The sequence below is a fragment of the Camelus ferus genome, chromosome 19 (assembly GCF_009834535.1).
Source record: "Camelus ferus isolate YT-003-E chromosome 19, BCGSAC_Cfer_1.0, whole genome shotgun sequence".
Classification (NCBI taxonomy): domain Eukaryota; kingdom Metazoa; phylum Chordata; class Mammalia; order Artiodactyla; family Camelidae; genus Camelus; species Camelus ferus.
The window spans coordinates 24,139,929-24,152,712 of NC_045714.1; the positions used below are offsets into that span (position 1 = coordinate 24,139,929).

At 38.8% G+C, this 12,784-nt stretch overlaps 1 pseudogene; it reads right to left on the bottom strand.

Moving 5' to 3' along the window:
* Positions 1-11,488: 11,488 nt before the first annotated feature.
* LOC102512300 overlaps positions 11,489-12,784 on the bottom strand; it is a 46,078-nt pseudogene continuing 44,782 nt past the window's right edge.

The following is a 12,784-nucleotide window of genomic DNA, read 5'->3' on the forward strand; positions in this document are numbered from 1 at the left end:
CTTTATTGTCTTTTGTTATATTAATGGGGTGACTTTTGGAAATCACCTGAGGATGGAAGCTGGTTGCCAGGGGAACCAGCTCTAAGATTGGAGGGTTGGAATTTTTAGTCCTACCTCCTAACCTCTGGGGAACAGTAAAAGGCTGGAAATTGAGTTCAATTACCAACAGCCAATGACTTAATCAATTGTGCCTATGTAATGAAACCTCTGTAAAACCCCAAAGGATGGGGTTCAGAGAGCCTCCAGGTTGGTGACCACCAACACGGAGACTTAGGGAGAGAGCATGGAAGCGCCTGCATACTTTTCCACCTCCCTTGCCCTGTGCATCTCTTCCATCTGGCTATTGCTGAGTTATATCCTTTCACAATTAGCTGGTAATTCAGTAAGTTAGTTGGTTTCCTGAGTTCTCTGAGCTGTTCTGGCAAATTAATTGAACCCAAGGAGGGGGTTAGGGGAACCTCTGATTTTTAGCTGGTCAGTCTGAAGCACAAGTGACAACCTGGAATTGCAATTGGCATCTGAAGTGGGGACAGTCTTGAGGGACTAAGCCTTTAACCCGTGGAGTCTAGTGCTGTCTCCAGGTAGGTAGTGTCAGAAGTGAGTTGAATTACAGGACACCCAGCTGGTGTTGTGGAATTGCTTGGTGGTGTGAGGTAACCCTCCACACGTTGGAATTGGCTCCTAAATTATTAGACATTGTAAAAGAAATGCCGTGAGGTGAGCCAATCTTTACAATCCATAAAGAAAAGTCTTTTCCATCTGATGCTTTTCAAAGCTTTAACTTAACTCAAAGCCACTTGTATCTCTATTTTCATCTCCTCTGAACATATGGGAAGGATTCTAAATGCTTTGAGCAAAGGTGGTTCATCCAAGGAACAACATGTCACGAAGCAGAGCTGCCCAGGCACCTTTCATTGCTTCTTGAAGTACATACATCTTAGCTCGTATACATGTCTCTGTCGCCCTACGTTAACTGGCCAAGGCTTCAAAGTTCTTCTCCAGTAGTTCAGCCCCACACTCAGGACACACCGAAAGTCTTGCTGTCTTTGCACACTCCAGATTAGCCTTCTGTTTGAAATGTCCTTTCTCACATCCCTGATTAGAATTCTCTTAATCTTTCAAAGTCTATGGCAAATTCTATCCATTTCATGCAATCCCCAGAATGAAGTGACTTCTGCATTCTTCTGGGTCACCATAATGTTTTCTGTTATCCCTTAGTGACACTGGTGATGACAATGATGAGGGTAATAATAATTGTAGTAACACAGCAGGCACAAACAATTCAGTGGTTTCCATAACCATGCATGTGCTAAGTACCTGATAGTCCTCCTCCAACATACTATGACTCAGGCATCATAATTATCCTCATTTTTGGAATTAGTAAATAGAGATCCAAGAAGGTTAAGTAATTTGCCTAGGACCACATGCTAATAGTCTACAGAACAATGACACAAATGCTTGGGTCAAAGTCTAGTTTTTCTTTTTAAATGCCAAATTAAAGGTTTTTAATTCATGTAAGCTCTATGGTAATTACAATTTTAGGAAAATTTATTTACAAGGAAATGTACAGATCTTAAGTATATAATTCAATGAATTTTAATAAGAATATAAGCATCACCCCAGTCAAAATATCAAATATTTTTCACTGCAAAAAGTTTCTCATGCCTTTTCTTACCAATTCATCCCATACAAGGAGAGGCAAGTATCGTTATGATTTATATCACCATAGATTAGTTTCATCTGTTTTTGAGTTTTCCATAAACAGACTCATACAGTATGTACACTTTTATGTGTGGTTTATTTCATCAAAAACGATGCTTCTTGAGCATCATCCATGTTGTGTGTATCAGTAGTTTATTCCTCTTTATTGTAGAATTGTGTTCTGTTATATGAATAAGGCATAACTTTTTCTATTCTCTTGTTGATAGATATTTGTTTCCAGTTTCGAGCTATTCTGAATGAAGCTGCTCTGAACATTCCTGTACAGGCCTTTATTGTGAACACATGCTTTCATTTCTCTTGGAAATCCTGAACTGTGGGATTTTGGGGTCATAGTACAGGAATATGTTTAGTTTTATAAGAGTTTGCCAAAGAAGTTGTGTCATTTACACTCCAGCAATGGGCAAGAGTTCTGGTTGCTCTCATTTGCTAGTTGCTCAAATCTTTGCCAGCATTTGATGTTGTCATCTTTTGGATTTTAGCTCATCTTTTGGATTTTAGCTATTCTAGTGGGTGTGAAAAGGTACAGTGATTAAAACCTTTACTCTTAACCACTGCCTGATATCATTGTGGTCCTTTTCCACTACAATCCATGATAATTACCTTTGTATATTTTGCCTCTCCAACTAGATTATAAGCTCTCAGTTAGCTAAGATACTACTTTATCATTTTTCTGGTTCTCCAAAGGCCTAATAAAGTGCCTGAATCAGAAGAGGTGTTCGATAAATGCTCAACAAGTTTTGGTTTAGAACAGTTTTTCTGCATTTTGTGACTTTCTTTGCCAACTTTAGCCAACTTTGGACCAGGAGTGTAAAACAGAGCTCCTCACAGAGAGAGGAAGAGTGAGGATAGTTAATATGACAATGTGTTTCTGCTGATATATCTCAGGGCACACTGGCAAGATACAGGGTCAGCCTAGAATAAGTGAGGTTAAAAAATACATTTCTAGGGTTTGTTTCCATCATAATGTGTCAGAATCACATGGGGAGCTCTGAAGAAATGCAGCTACCTTGGTCCCAACCCAGAAATTTGGATTCAGCTGGTCTGGAGGGGAGTTAAGTCATTGATCCTTCATAGATATTCCCTAGATGCTTCTACTGGGCATCTAGAGGAATGGCATTCCACTGCTCTCAGTAGAATGGAGTGAGGAAATGAGAGGTTGACATATCACATTTAACCATACCCATGGATGGAACTACAGTTGAATAATTATCAACTATTTCCTTTATCTTTCCCCAAGTAGACGGAATAATCACCAACTACCTGCTTTGTCAAAGAATCAAAAAGGCATAGCACATTGTGCTAATATCAAAAGCATTTTCCTTCATCTCCTAACAAATTCACTTACTGAATCCCTAAAAGATGTCTACTGCCCACACTGTGTAGGTAATTTGAATCTGGAAGTGACAATCGGTGATAAATGAAACAGAAGTGGAAGAACTGAACTTGGCTTATAAAAGACTAAAGCAAAGATTGAGTGTTTGATGCAAAATTAAGAAATGGAGCCAACGTATTTTGAATTAACATTGAGCTTAATGTCATCATCAAGCTGTAGGTCTGAGGGGTCTCAAGTGTGGTTCTTGCAGAGGACCTGGCCCTGACCTTCACTCCAAAGAGTTCATCTTTGCACAGCTGCTGAAGGCGGTTCAGTAAACGTGTAGCCAGACCTCACCCTACTCAGTGAGAGAGGAGATTTTTCATTAGAATAACTCTACTAGCTGGAAAAGGAGGTTCACTTTAGAATGCTCCCATACATTTGCTCTCCTCTCCCACAGGACAGCTGTCCATGGTCTGAGATTTCTGTGAGGTGACATAAAGATGGGAACACTCCTTCCCCCTCACTTTATTTTCTTCTCCTCACTTCAATCTTTGTTGCTTCCCTGGAGAGCAAGTGCTGATGAAGAGGAACAAGGAAAAGTAGAGGGAAAGGGAAAGCAGGAGAGAAAGCGGTGAGAAGGAAGAGAGAGGAAACGTGTGTGTGTGTGCTTGTGTACATGTGCATGTGCACAGAGAGAAGGAACAGTTCTGATGACAAAAATGAAGGGTTAGGATCAGGAACTTGGAACTAGGAGGATTGTTACACATCGTATAATTCAACACTCCCATTTCACAGATGGAAAACTGAGTACAAGAAATATGAAAGGATCTACACAAGGCGATAAACAGATCAGGTGCAGAGCTGGACGAGAGATCTCAGGTGTCCACCAGTACCTCCATCTAAGTATTTCCTAGTACTTCCCATGCTGCTCTGACCTCAGCACCGAGCCTCACAACCTGGAGCCTGAAAGGGCACATCAACGAAGTTGACTAGATGGTTTGTATGTGTGTGTGTGAGGGGTGGGGGGGTAAAGGAGGCATTTATGTTAAGGAACAAGATCACTTTTTACCTATTACAGAGTGTTTAAGTCTTCAGAATTTTCCAAGATAGAGTTACAAAAAAAGGAATCAATTTACATTTATGATAATTACACACAGCCTAATAGATCAGTCATGTTCTCAGAAGTAACATCACAAGACCCCTAATAACAGCAACACTAATGCGTTTGGGTTACACTTAGCAGTATGGGTGTTTAATGCATTTTAACCATTTGTCCCAGGTCATCAGAGGTTAACAAGCCAGTAGTGAATATAAACATAACTGTGTATCAGTAGGCTAAGCTCCCAGTTTGAAGAGCAAGGACAAAGCTCCATCAGTCATCTTTACTTTTACCTAAAAGCAAGCGGTACATGTTGGATAAAGACATTGATACTCACTGTTGTGTTTGAAGATCCTTATGGATGCACCTGAGAGGCGAGCCCCAAGCACAAGAGATGCATGGTTTAACTCATCACTTAAATGAGGCACCCCTGTGTGGAAAAGAAGCACACAAAACACAGGCCAATAAAGTGAAGGGAAAACACATGTGGAAACAGGAAGACACTTCAAGATGTGTAACACAGATTCCCCAAACCCTCTTTAATTTTAAAAGGCCAAGAGTTCAACTGGTGTCTGTATGGATAAAATCCTCTAGAGAAATTAGCTGATGGAGATGGGGATTCTTTTAAGGGATAGCATCTTTCTGAAACATTTGCATATAGTTTTCGGCAGACAATGTCATTCAAGATCTCGGTTAAGCACCAGGTAGCATGTAAAGGATTGATGTCTGACAGGAAAACTAATAAGATTTTTGGTGGGTTGTGGATTTGCTGGGGCTTTTCAATCCCATGATGGATTATTTGGGATGGTCCTACTGGAAATCAGGGATCTTTTCTGCAAGATGTTTCAAGCTCTTGTTTTCTTTTTTTTATTATTATGTAACTATAGTCTGTTTACAATGTTGTGTCAATTTCTGGTATACAACATAATGTTTCAGTCATACATATATATATTCATTTTCACATTCTTTTTCATTAGGTTACTACAAGATACTATTATAGCTCCCACTGCTCTACAGTATAAAGTTGTTGTTTACCTTTTTATATATAGTAGTATCTGCAAATCTTGAAATCCTAATTTAACCCTTCCCACCTCTTTACCCCACTGATAACCATAAGTTTGTTTTCTATGTCTGTGAGTCTGTTTCAATTTTCTAAATAAATTCATTTGTCTTTTTTTTTTTTTAGATTCCATATATAAGTGATACCATGTGGTATTTTTCTTTCTCCTTCTGGATTACTTCACTTAGAACGACAATCTCCAGGTCCATCCATGTTGCTGGAAATGGCATTATTTTATTATTTTTTATGGCTGAGTAGTATTCCATTGTATAAATATTCTACAACTTCTTTATCCAGTCATCTGTCGATGGACATTTAAATGGGCAGAAGACCTAAATAAGAAATTCTCCAATGAAGACATACAAATAGCCAATATGCACATGAAAAAATGCTCAATATTATTAATTATCAGAGAAATGCAAATCAAAACTATAATGAGGTATCACCTCAGACCAGTCAGAATGCCCATCATTCAAAAAATCCACAAATGACAAATGCTGGAGAGCCTGTGGAGAAAAGGGAACCCTCCTACACTGCTGGTAGGAATGTAGTTTGGTGCAGCCATTATGGAAAACAGTATGGAGATTCCTCAAAAGACTAAAAATAGACTTACCATATGAGCCAGCAATCCTACTCCTGGGCTTATGTCCAGAGGGAACTATAATTCAAAAAGATACATGTTACTGATTTTTGAACGTTAATCTTGTAACCTGCTACCTTGCTGAATTCTTTGATCAGCTTTAGTAGTTTTTGTGTGGACCTTTTAAGGTTTTCTATATATAGTAATTTCTTGTCAGCATATAATGACACTTTTACCTCTTCTTTTCCAATTTGGTTCCCTTTTATTTCTCTCTCTTGTCTGATTGCTGTGGCTAGGACTTCCAGGACTATGTTGAATAGGAGTGGTGACAGTGGACATCCTTGTCTTGTCCCAGATTTTAGTGGGAAGCTTTTGAGTTTTTCACCATTGAGTACTATGCTGGCTGTAGGTTTGTCATATATAGCTTTTATTATGTTGAGATATGTTCCCTCTATACCCACTTTGGTGAGAGTTTTTATCACAAATGGGTGTTGAATTTTATGAAGTGCTTTTTCTGCATCTATTGAGATGCTCATGTGGTTTTTGTCCTTTCTCTTGTTGATGTGATGTATTACATTGGTTGATTTGCGTATGTTGAACCACCCTTGTGTCCCTGGGATGAACCCCACTTGGTCATGATGTATAATCTTTTTTATGTGTTGTTGGATTCTATTTGCCAATATGTTGGTGAGGATTTTTGCATCTATGTTCATCAGTGATATTGGCCTATAATTCTCTTTTTTTGTAGTGTCTTTGCCTGGTTTTGGTATCAGGGTGATGGTGGCTTCATAGAATGAGTTTGGGAGTATTCCCTCCTCTTCAGTCTTCTGGAAGAGTTTGAGAAGGACTGGTATGAGCTCAACAGAAAAATAAAGTAAAGAAACAATCCCCTTTAAAATAGCACCAAAAGTAATGAAATACCCAGGAATAAATCTAACCAAGGAGGCAAAAAATTATACACAGAAAACTATAAACCATTGATGAAGGAAATTAAAGAAGACTTTAAAAAATGGAAAGATATCCCATGCTCTTGGACTGGAAGAATCAATATTGTTAAAATGGTCACACTGCCCAAGGCAATCTACACATTTAATGCAATCTCTATCAAATTACCCAGGACATAGTTCACACAACTAGAACAAATCATAATAAAATTTATATGGAACCATCAAAGACCTAGAATTGCCAAAGCATTACTGAAGAAAAAGAAAGAGGCTGGAGGAATAACTCTCCCAGACTTCAGACAATACTATAGAGCTACAGTCATCAAGACAGCATGGTATTGGTACAAAAACAGACATATAGACCAATGGAACAGAATAGAGAGCCCAGAAATGAACCCACAAACTTTTGGTCAACTAATCTTCAACAAAGGAAGCAAGAATATACAATGGAATAGAGAGTCTCTTCAGCAAATGGTGTTGGGAAAACTGGACAGCAGCATGTAAAGCAATCAAGTTAGAACACACCCTTACACCATACACAAAAATAAACTCAAAATGGATCAAAGACTTAAACATAAGACAAGATACAATAAACCTCCTTGAAGAAAATATAGGCAAAATATTATCTGACATACATCTCAAAAATGTTCTCCTAGAACAGTCTACCCAAGCAATAGAAATAAAAGCAAGAATAAACAGATGGGACCTAGTGAAACTTACAAGCTTCTGCACAGCAAAGGAAACCATAAATAAAACAAAAAGACAACCTACGGAATGGGAGGAAATTTTTGCAAATGAAACCGACAGAGGCTTGATCTCCAGAATATATAAGCAGCCCATACGACTTAATAAGAAAAAAACAAACAACCCAATCCAAAAGTGAGCAGAAGACCTAAACAAGCAATTCTCCAAGGAAGAAATACAAATGATCAATAGGCACATGAAAAAATGCTCAATATCACTAATTATCAAAGAAATGCAAATCAAAACTCCAATGAGGTATCACCTCACACCAGTCAGAATGGCCATCGTTCAAAAATCTTATAATGATAAATGCTGGAGAATGTATGGAGAAAAAGGAACCCTCCTACACTGTTGGTGGGAATGTAAGATGATGCAGCCACTATGGAGGACAGCATGGAGGTTTCTTAAAATACTAAAAATAGACTTATCATATGATCCAGCAATCCAACTCCTGGATATATACCAAGAGAAAAATATAATTCAAAAAGACACCTGCACCCCAGTGTTCACAGCAGCACTATTTACAATAGCCACGACACAAAAACAACTCAAATGTCCATCAACAGATGACTGGATAAAGAAGACACAGTGTGTGTATGTGTGTGTATACACACACACACACACATATGTGTGCAATGGAGTATTACTTAGTCATAAAAAAGAATGAAATAATGCCATTTGCAGCAAGATGGATGGACCTGGAGATCATCTTTCTAAGTGAAGTAAGCCAGAAAGAGAAAGAAAAATGCCATATGATATCACTTATGTGGAATTTTTTAAAAAGGATAAATGAACTTACCTACAAAACAGAAGCAGACTCACAGACATAGAGAATAAAATTCTGGTTACCAGGGGTTAAGGTGGGAAGGGATATATTGGGATCTTGAAAAGTGCACCTCTTGGGGTGCTATCTTCATTGTGGTAGTGGTTTCATTGGTGTACACATCTATCAAAATTCATCAACACGTACATCTGAAATATGTGTAGTTTACTGTACAGAAAGCATATCACAATAAAGGTGTTTTTAAAAATGAAAAAAGAATAGCACAAAAAGAATAGCACAATCGTCCTATCCCTGTCAGCTTGTGGAACATTAAATTGATCCACTCAAGGGTCAGAGTCTCCCTGAATTCCATATCCTGCCATCTTTCAGTTGTACATGAAAATAAATAGTAGCACATCATTTCACATCTTAAAATACTGCTTGCAAATCTGTGCATATCTGTCTGGAAGTGTGTCACTTACAGCTCTACTTTGGTCTTAGTTTTAACATTTGCAGGTGCAGATTTAGCAAAGAACCCTACTCTTGGGCTCTTTTTGCTGCCCCTTCCACTGACTTGACCTCCCTCTTGGGCACTGAGGGCATTCCATGTTGTTTTCAGCAGGGAGACAGGAACCAGGTGCCTGGCTGGGACCTATCTTTCTGCTTTTCACCCATTGGAATAACTTTAATTTAGGATTTTTTTGTTTTTGGTTTTGGTTTTTGTTTTGGTTTTTGTTTTTGTTTTGGTTTTTGTTTTTGTATAGTGCATGACTGAGTTTAGTTTTTGGCCAGATCTCCTTCCTTTGCTTTCCATAGGCAAGTATGATCTAATTGTATATTTTTGGTCAAAATTAAATGTGTGATTTTTACTTTCTACTGTATATTAAATACTTCCTCTTGAATTCTTTTTTTTTGTTTTATTTTCCTATTTTGTAACAAAATTTCTGTGTTCTTTTTCCTCTAGAACATTGGAAACTATTTTTAAAAGATCAGGGAAGTCCTTTTAAGTGATTAAACTTTTACTTTTGATTCCTCAAGAAGCTATATTGGTAACTAGAAATTCTTAAGTTTCTATATTCCAAAATTTTCGTTGTTAGTTCGTTGATCCTGTTAAACATCTTCTTAAGACTATGTAGTATACATTTTCCAAAAGTTACTTGTATTTATTGAAATAAGAGGCATTCAAATTGTACTACCAATTTGTGCATGCTTTGTTAAGGTTACTATATGTCCTACAGAATACTTTCAAATGTACTCTGTTTATTCATTTATTTTGTGATTCTTTATATCCTTGTTTTCACTTCTTTTGTTTGCCTAAAATTAGTGTGGGTGGGTTTTATTTTTCCCTCTCATTATTTACTTGAAAAGTGTTAAAATCTTCTTACTAGAGCTTGAGTTGGAGAGCTCAATGAAGGAAAGCAATATTAAAAGCCCAGCAATTCAGAAGGATGTGGAGGTGGAAAAAGAACCTAGGCAGCAGGCATCCAAACCAAGCTCATCCTCTCTGCCTGGTTTCTCTGGGTTTGTGGAGCCTGTGGTTTCAGGGGGCCATCCTCTACATCTGTCTTCCACTGTCAAGCTGCCTCCCTTCAGTTTTTGGTGGCTGTGACTGGGGAGTGTTCTCAGTGAGTTGGGGAGTCATCGTCTTTAGGAATGTGTTTTCTGATGAACAATCACCAACACCAGGAAAAATCCCCAAAGCTTATTGACTTCATGTTTCTACAACTGGGGAACCCTTCCAGGCTCTGCCCCATCTCCAAACGCGGCCCTGATGGCGACCCAGCTCTTCTAAAATAGTAGAACCTTCCTTCTGCTTCCTCCTTATTTCTGCAGCCCTCATGCCTAAAATAAAGATACAGTGTCTTTCTTAAGAAATCTGGGCAACCACTTATACACTCTGGAGTTTTAGCAAAGTGATGACTTGATATGTAGGTAAAATTTTACTTTGTTCAATTTGAACTGTTATTTGTTGCGCAGGTCTGAGTAATTACATGTTTCTAAAGCCCTTCAGTCAACTGGTTATCTAAGAGGAGCATGTGGCTTATTTTTCAGTAATGGTAAATCCATTTTTAGCAGATTTACCTCTGATTCTTAGACAGGCCTGAAACTGACCTGGTGAGTCCTGCATAGATTAACCTGGATGGGAAACTGCTTAGTAGAGAAGCTGAGCTAGACTGGGAGTTAGGACGGGGAATCCGGCCCTGTAGGCACGTCACTTAGTCACTGTGACCCTCAGTGTCCTCCTTGAGGATGGGAACAACACCATCTGTGCTGCCCTCCAGCACAGGGTTTTGTGAGGAATGAATGAGATGCTATATGAGAGACAAGGTGCCTGGAAGAGCCAAGCTCTCTACCAGCACAGGCTTGTCTGCTCATCCTCCCTGAAGTGGGGGGAGCAGAAGTTTGCTTCTTAGAGATTTTGTCCCTTTGAATAAGAGAAAAATGTTTCAGCTAAAAGAGAAATAAGTAGGCAGTCTGGTTCTCCTTTCCCATTCATTCATTCATCATTTATCATTCATTCATTCAACACAACAGTCAACAAGACTGCTTCCTCCCTTCATGAAGTTTATGTTTTAGTAGAAGAGATGGGCGATACAGAAGAACAAAAGCAAGATCAGTGGCGAGCATCATTAAGAAGAATGGGAAAAAGAGCCATCCCAAAAGGGAGGTTGTTGTTCAATGGGCACAAAGTTTCATAAGCTCTAGACCTCTGCCCTACCACATAGAGACTGTAGTTAACAATACTGTATTGTGCTCTTGAAACATGTGTTAAAAGGGTAGATCTCTAAATATAGAATCACTAGATATACACCTGAAACTAATATACTAATATAAAAGTCAACTATACTTCAATAAATAGAAATAAAATTTTATTTAGGAAAAAATAGAAAAAAAGTGTAGATTTCATGTTAAGTATTCTTATCACAAAAAAGGGGGGCATTGACACTTCCTGGGGCGATAGATATGTTTATTACCTTGATTGTGGTGATGGTTTCACAGGTGTATGAATACATCCAAACTCATCAAATTATGTACATTAAATGAGTACAGTGTTTTTCTCAGAATATCAATTAATACCTCAACAAAGCTGTCAAAAAAAGAAAAAGAAAAGTAGGAGAAGAAAACTCAGAAAAGGACCAGGTGGAAGAGGCACAATAGCTGCTATTTTAGATAATGTGTTCAGAAAAAGAACCATTTTTATTTATTATGGAGAATTAAAATCTTAATAAGCTACTTGGTAATAACATTATGTTTGAAATTTCTAAAAAGACCTTCATACAACTTTTTCTTTTCTCATTTTCTAACAGCTTTTTGAGGCACACAGTCTATATATCATCTGGATTTGAGAAGTAGTCACAAGGAATTTGAGACCTGACTGGACAAAATTTCAAAATACTGACCGCACATACTCATTTCTTGACTGGTGCTGCTCACACCTAGGCCGTACGTCTCTAACACACCCTTTACTGCCCTCGTGGATTCATCGCACTTGGCGAAGGAAGTTATGGGAACCCATGCTGATGACATCTTTGATGATTCTTCCAGTAAACCTGCAGAGATGAGGGCCGGGGAACATCAGGGGCTTTCTCACATAATGCCATTCCAGTGCCCGTAAAAGACTCTCAAAGAGATCTTAGGTTTGGCCCGAGTCACATATTTACTTTCTCTTAGATTTTGATTTACATTGTCACCACAAACTGTTTTGCCCTTAAAAGAGAGTAAGCCCAACATGAAGCTGGGCAGAGAATCGGGAAAAAGTATCCAGGCCATGGAGTATTACTTGGCCCCGATCTCCCTTGGGTGCTTGCTTTTGTGACATCTGCACTGTGGTTTAAATTTCAGCAAGAAATGGTCACCATGGTCATCACTGTTTCCTGCAGCAAGAAGGAGGAGGGTATAATTTGTCAATAAAGCTGAAAAGGACTCTTCCCAGCTGGCTCTGTGTACCCTGCACCCTCTGACACAGATCTCTCATTGCAATACAAACAAGCCTCCCTTGGCCACGTAATTACTGCGACTTCCCCCACTGGCCTCAGGAGGGCTTGTAAAGGGCTTTGAATGATGATGAATGCTGGAAGACCTGCTGTTCCACGCCTTGTTTTTTCAGATCTGTAATCTGGTGCCCATGCTGGAATTTCTTTGAAAGGATTTATTTTCAACAAATCCCCTCCAGGTGGCTGCCTCACCTAAACATCCTGTTGTCAACTGAAACCCTCTCCATCACATCGAATAGAATCCCAGGCACTGCAGATGGGCCAGTTCCAGTTGCCTCTGACTCTCATGTAAAGTTTCCATGTATAAATATTTTCAAAGTTTTGATACAGCGGCGCAAAATCCTATTATAACAAAGGCAGAAGTTTACCTTTGGTCCCTCATTTTTTGTAGTTTATTTGCAGTTGAAGGCTAACAGACCTGGAGAATCTATGAAAATATTTCATCTGAAAATATTCTGAGCAAGGATCTGTGGGGAAGGGGACAGGTGAGGTCCACAAGTACCTCTGTGAGGTCTTCACCTAAAAGAACTTACATTATAGTGGGGGAAGTGAAAAACACGAC